The 6,444-nt window shown below is 44.1% G+C and overlaps 1 long non-coding RNA gene across 1 annotated transcript; it reads left to right on the forward strand.

Moving 5' to 3' along the window:
• The first annotated feature begins 200 nt into the window (after positions 1-200).
• LOC112444742 (uncharacterized) lies at positions 201-5,089 on the forward strand. The gene is made up of 4 exons (XR_003033091.2): positions 201-700; positions 1,548-1,705; positions 2,186-2,259; positions 3,608-5,089. It is a non-coding gene; the product is annotated as an uncharacterized lncRNA (long non-coding RNA).
• Positions 5,090-6,444: the final 1,355 nt, after the last annotated feature.

Genomic DNA, 6,444 nt, shown 5'->3' on the forward strand with positions numbered 1-6,444 from the left:
TAAAGTGCTTTCAGAAGGCACATAAATCCAACCCTGAGTCCTCATGATTCAGACATTTAATCACACCATAAAGTTAATGGAATCCAATTTGAATGTAGACACCTCAACAGCTACGTTGCATTGAATTCACAGCATTCATAAAATGTGGGTCTCAAAATGAATCACCGGCCTGACAGAAAGTTCAGAGAAGAATGCCACCCTCTCATTGGTCACTGTCCTAATCTTCAGCTGCCAGGAAAGGGACCAGAGCTGTCAACACAACACTGTAGCCCAGGCAACCAGCCATGCCGCTAGGAACTTTTCAACACTTAAAAAAATAAAAGTTACTATGGAAACTCTCAGAGACTCTAGATTGCTTGGACAGCCCATGGTTTATAACAGTAATGATGCCTCATGGCCAGCCATCACCTATCAACCCTAGGACCTCCCATCATTCACAGCCCAGCAAAGGCTTGCTTTGGGGATCCTCCAGACTTTTGCCTTAGGGCGGTGAAGTGTGTTCCTCTGGTGGCACGTGTACTCTGGGCTAAGAGTAAATAGATACTGAGTTTCCAAGAGCCCCCAAATCCATTAGTTAATGAAGTAATAATGGCAGTGGTCCTCCAGACATCCAGATGTGGTGTCAATGATGTTTGACTTCCAGGAGGTGAAGACATCTGCATGATTGATTCTGAGCTTTGATGTTCAACCTTAGCGGCAGGTCTGTTTTGAAATGAAGCTGGGGGGAGGGGGTGTTGCAGTCATTGCAGAGGTACCTGTATGAGCTCGTTATATTGGGAATGTCTCTTCACACTAGTTTTCCCACCTTGGACAGGGTGGCTTTGCCTGAAAGAACCTCAGGCACTGCAGAACTGCTTAGATCAACCTTCCCAATTATGCTTTCTGTTCTTCAAGATTCTGCAGCCATTGCTAAGCTAAGTGGAAGGAAGACCCAGTCCTTTCCTATTTTTTTTTTTAAGTCAGCTGCCAGAATCCACCCATTCTTTAAAATGTATTTATCTGAAGTATGAACTTTGCATATACAGGAAGGAGGCAGGGTTCTCAAAATGTCCTGTCTACTTTTTTAGTCTAATATGCTGAACAACAAATTTAATCCACTGAAGTGGTTTCATGCAAACACTTCTCTCAAACTCCTTTTATACAAAATCTTGATGCATAATGTATAGAGTCTGAAAATGGATTAAGCTACATTTGGAAATGGTTTGAGTTTTGTTTTTTTTTTTAAGCAAGCAAAAACCAGCAGGTTTTTTGTTGTTGCCTTTTTTAACCCTTCTTGCTCAAAGCAGTCACATGGATTGTGTCTTCTCAAAGCTGCCTTCTACACAATGTTTCTTATCTGTTTTTTTTTTTCTGTCAAAAAGCTTGAAATGTAAAACATTTTAATTAGAAACGTAAAGAGTGAATTGGATTCATTTCCCTCATATTTCCCAACTAAAACAAGCAAATAGAATGGTAAAACCTTCTGATTTACTCCTGGAAGATAATTCAGCAGCTGAATAAGCAAGTGAGTGAAATCTTACTGAATAAAGTGTTCCCTGGTACTCTAGGATCGTCATTATCCAGAGGACCGTGGCCACAGATAGAATGCCAGTCTCTGTGTTATGTAGTAAATGCTCAGACACACATTTCCTCCAGTGCCAATCAAAGCCAAAAAGATGAAAAAGAAGATGGCCAGGGGACTGCCAAGGTCTCCAAAGGAATCACAGTGAGTTGGCTACAATCCCAGGTTTCAGTGGATCAGAACATTTATAATGCTGTATTTCGTGATTGCTAATTTTTACATAACATTTGAATACTATGTAAATTGTACTGGAAAGAGAATTGCAGCTAAAATCAGAAGATCTGGACTTAAGCCTTAGGTCTGACCTTACACGGTCATGTGACTTTTTAAAATTTTATTTATTTATTTTTGGCTGCACCAAATCTTTGCTGCTGCATGTGGGTTTTCCCCAGTTGCAGCACACGGGCTTCTCATTGCAGCGGCTTCCCTCATTAAGAAGCATGAGTGTGCAGGTCAGTAGCTGCAACATACAGGCTTAGTTGACTCGCGGCATGTGGAATCTTCCGGACCAGGTATCGAACCCATGTTGCCTGCATTGGCAGGCAGGTCCAGACTCACTGGACCACCGGGGAACTCCCACAGTCCCCATGTGACTTCAAACTCGCTTGTTCTCACTGGTTCCAGGTTCATCATCTGCCAAGTGAGGACAGCCACCCTCCCTGCAGCTACTCATGCATATCCAGGGCTCTGAAGAACAGGTGAGATGGGTGGGAAAGTACTTGGCAAAGTCTCAGCTTTAGGGATGCTGCTGAACTCCCTGTTTTTTGAGTTAACCACCGTGTTCTCCTGAGAAGGTAGCGGTATCCTCGGCTCTTCTCCCACATCCTTCATCATCCAGGTTTCCCCCAAGCCATGAGCGAAGCGACCAGGCTTCTCTGAGGCCAGCTTTCCTGCCGTTGCACAGTGGACCACCTCTGGGGGGAGCTCCATCTTTGCAGCCCCAAGGGCTTTTAAGCTGACAAGGCCTTACCTGTGACACTTGAAAATGGCTTCAGACAAACGGAAAAACATCCTGCAACCCAGTATGTCTCACGGCCTCCATTCCAAGCCCTCACCTTGATCTAATTGTTCCTGGCCTGGTGACTAGCATTTTTTGCTGTGTTTGTTTCACCTCTCCTGATAATCCCAGTTACCTGGCTTGGTTGGGCCCTTTGAGTTTTCTTCTCCATCATGATTGAAATGAATTACTTAATCGTACTCTCTTTACCCACTCCACCTTGCTCCTAGCACCTTACACTCCAGCCCTGAGAATGGGACATAAAGAGAGGATATCGTACGCACTGTAGGAGCTGAGGTGTGCCTCCCCAGACAGGTAGTATAGAGATTTCTGCCAGCACGGGGCATGTTTTCTCTTTTGGAGCTACAGACTTAGAACAACTGGACAATTTCAAATTCTATGGGACAGGTACCTTGGGAGAAGGTGATGAGACGAAAAGTAGTGATTTTTCACCCCACTCACCTCATCTTCCTACTTTAAATGTTACCGCACACCAAGAAGCCACAAAGGAACCATAACCTATTTGCATCTCTCCATTTGACCTTGATTTTTATTGAATGGGAAAGGAAGACTAATTCAAATTCATTCCTCTTGATTTCACAATAATATAGATTTTACCAAATTTTTATTTAAATTTCTACACTGTAGTGAGAGGAAGACCTTGAATGTCTTATTCTTTGGAGTACTTCTAGAACTTAGCAAACAGAAGGTGTTTAAAAAATATTCATTGCCTAAATGAATACATAAGAAAAGACATGGTGATATTTGAAAGATTTCTTATTATCTGATGCTGATAGAGAGTAAAGTTAATGATTTAGAGAACAAGTATCCAGCAGCAGAGCCCACTAATACCTTTTAAAATGTGTTGATGCTCATAAATCCAAAATAAATGACCTGTAAAATCACTTAAGAAGAAATAATACGCATTTAATCAGGCTTCCAGAGGAACATCTGAGGGTAAAGCTGAGAATTTCAAGAAGAATTATTAAATCTCTTCAAGTTCAATCACTGGCCGATCTCAAACACACCACATGTCCCTCTGCCCACAGGGCTGTCACTTTAGGAAGTCTCGCTCAGCCTTCGTTATGAAACTCCTGAATTACAGCCACCTCCTGGAGCCAGAGGGAAAGGCTTCGGGTCATCTGAAAAGGGTAAGTCCTCTTGCAGGTCAACCCAGCACATTCTGCTACATTCCCCAGAAGGATCTTAAATAAAGAGGGAGAAACTGAACACATCACCCACATCCTAAAACTAGCATCTTCAAAGCCTTACACAAGGTTTTAGCTTCAAGTCAAAGGGCCCTTCCTCTGGCCAATAAAATTCAAAACACTGTGAAATGCCAGACTGTGCCTCTGCTTTACAATCCTGTTGAAATTTTTGGGCTCTAACCATGTTCTGGAATCTTCCATTCCATCCTAGATTTTTACTTCTGAGTCTGCTAATAAGAGTTACTTTACCTTTCCCAGAGTGTGACTAAGGTCCTGAGGGTGGTGGAAAGTGGATCCATCTTTTTGTTACAAACTCAATTAGCAGAAGTTGGAATTGCTCTCTTCAACAAAGTTACATAAATTGTTAATGAGAAATTTACCGTCACTTGATTTGCTGGTTGCCTTATTAGCTTGGAGTCAATGCTATTAAAAGAAGGTGTTTATAAAAGCTTAAGGTGTTTGCTGGATTGAATGTTAAAAAGAAGATGGCAGGATAGCACCACCAGCTGCCCATCCAAAACCCAGAGGGATTTCCACGCTTCATCCAAAATGAACAATTCTGAGCCCGCGTTTGGGGTCTAGCGATTTACTGGGAAGACAGAAGTGCCACCCATTCCTGGGGTGCACCTAAAGCCTTTGGGGTGCACCCGGCAGCTTTTCAGCAACTGTCATGAGAGTGTTTTCTCAGCCCGTGGACACCAGCCTGAAGAAAGGCCACCCAGTTGCAGGTGAGTCTGAACACCTTTTCTCCATTGGTAAGGAAGGCACTAGAACGCCCTCCATAAATGTCAGGGGCACAGGAGAAGGAAGCTATTTATTTACTCAAGATAATTCACATGAAGACCTCAAAACCACCGCCCAAAGAAAATCCGGATGTCTCCCTCATGAGGCATTCCTAAAATGCCTCCTCTGAATAACGATGTCCAGCTCTAAGCACAGTGCCAAGGTCAGTCAAGGTTATTTTCAGCCCCTTCTTCCTTTCTCTCACAAAACTGCTCTTCTGCCTTGACCCCCACCCCTGGCCCCCACCATGCAGCCTACAGATTGGTTCACACTCACCCATGCCAACCCCTTCAGAGCCACTGTTTGGCTCTGCTGAGGGTGATAAGCCAAATGGCCTCATTTCCCAGGGTGCTCTGCAGCTTAGGTTCGACATGTGACCTGACTTCAGCCATGCAGACACTGCCTGCAGGACATCATGAAGCTGAAAGTAGACATCTAGGTGGAGGCTGCACCTGGCACTTCTGCTCGCCAGCACAGGGCAGAGTTGTGTGGATCCACACCCTAGCATTGTGGCACCTGAGAGGCAAGTCACAGGTCTCTTGGTTGGTGCATGTTGGGGTAGGTGTAGTGAGGGATGAGAGCCAGAGGTTGTAGAGGTGACTTCCTTCTTCACCAACTTGATCATATGGCAGAGGCGGCCGCTGTCTTAGTGGGTCAGTTCTGAACTGTGTGACTTCTGGAAATTCTGCTGAAAGCTTCTTCCTCCAACCCTTCTAGGGATTTCTGTAAGCTCCTCATTTCTGGCATGGGATCCATGTTTGATTTTTTTTTTATTAAATAGACTGAATCCTGTTATCTACAATTAACTCTGACAGAGACACTTCCTGCCTGCATAAACCCAAAACTTTAATGCTTGCTCCCTACCACCATCTTCACAGATGAAATGAGTTGATAAACTAATTTTACAATCAGTAGTTAATAACCAATAAAGTAACTGTTTATGGGTATTTGCTTAACCCAAGAAAAAAATATTCTAATGGTGAATTTCCAACCATATATGGCTGATAGTATTGATGGGATTTTTTTTTTTTTTTGGCTAGATGGGGACACAACAGTTTTTTTAACTGTAAAAAAGCTTTTAGCTGTTAATGATGATGGAGATGTTAATGGTGGTAGTGCTGTTTAAAAGTGTCAACTGATCTAACTAATAAGGCTCACCCGGCTGATGTCTCCAACTCCCCCCATCCCCCACTCAACTCTCTAACCCGCGCTGGAAGCACCAGGATCATCACCCAGTTGCTTGCCTCTCACTGCAGACCCGCCCTCGAGAGCTCTTTGTGAAATCAGAAGCCTCATCCCAGGAAGGAGAAAACCTGCATCATAAGGGGATGAACAAGGGTGCTAACGCTCTCAGAGAGGAGACAAACAAGCAGATAAAGAAGGCGTTTGGCAGGAGACATGATCGATGATGTCTGTCTGCACAACCACAGACGTTCTTGGATGAGCTACTCCACTGAGGCGCCACCTCAACACTTGTGGAGAGGTGAGGCTGCCCCCGGCCCCTAGAAGGCCACAGTACAGGGGAATAACAGGAATTGCTGTTTTTTGATCTCTCTATCTCCATTCATTTCATTCACTCAACAAACGTTTTGTTTGTACTTCTGTTTCAGTTGTAGACATGAGTGAATAGGGGGGTTCCCTGGTGGCTCAGATGATAAAGAATCTGCCTGCGATGCAGGAGACCCATGTTTGATCCCCAAATCAGGAAGATCCCCTGGAGAAGGGAATGGCAACCCACTCTAGCATTCTTGCCTGGGAAATCATATGGACAGAGGAACCTGGTGGGTTACAGTCCATGGGGTCACAAAGAGTTGGACACGACTAAGTGGCTAACACTTTCACAGGTGAATAAATTAGGTTCCTTAACCCCTTATAGAGGGAGCCAGATATGAAAC

This window comes from Bos taurus, chromosome 28, assembly GCF_002263795.3.
Source record: "Bos taurus isolate L1 Dominette 01449 registration number 42190680 breed Hereford chromosome 28, ARS-UCD2.0, whole genome shotgun sequence".
NCBI classification, from domain to species: Eukaryota; Metazoa; Chordata; class Mammalia; order Artiodactyla; family Bovidae; genus Bos; species Bos taurus.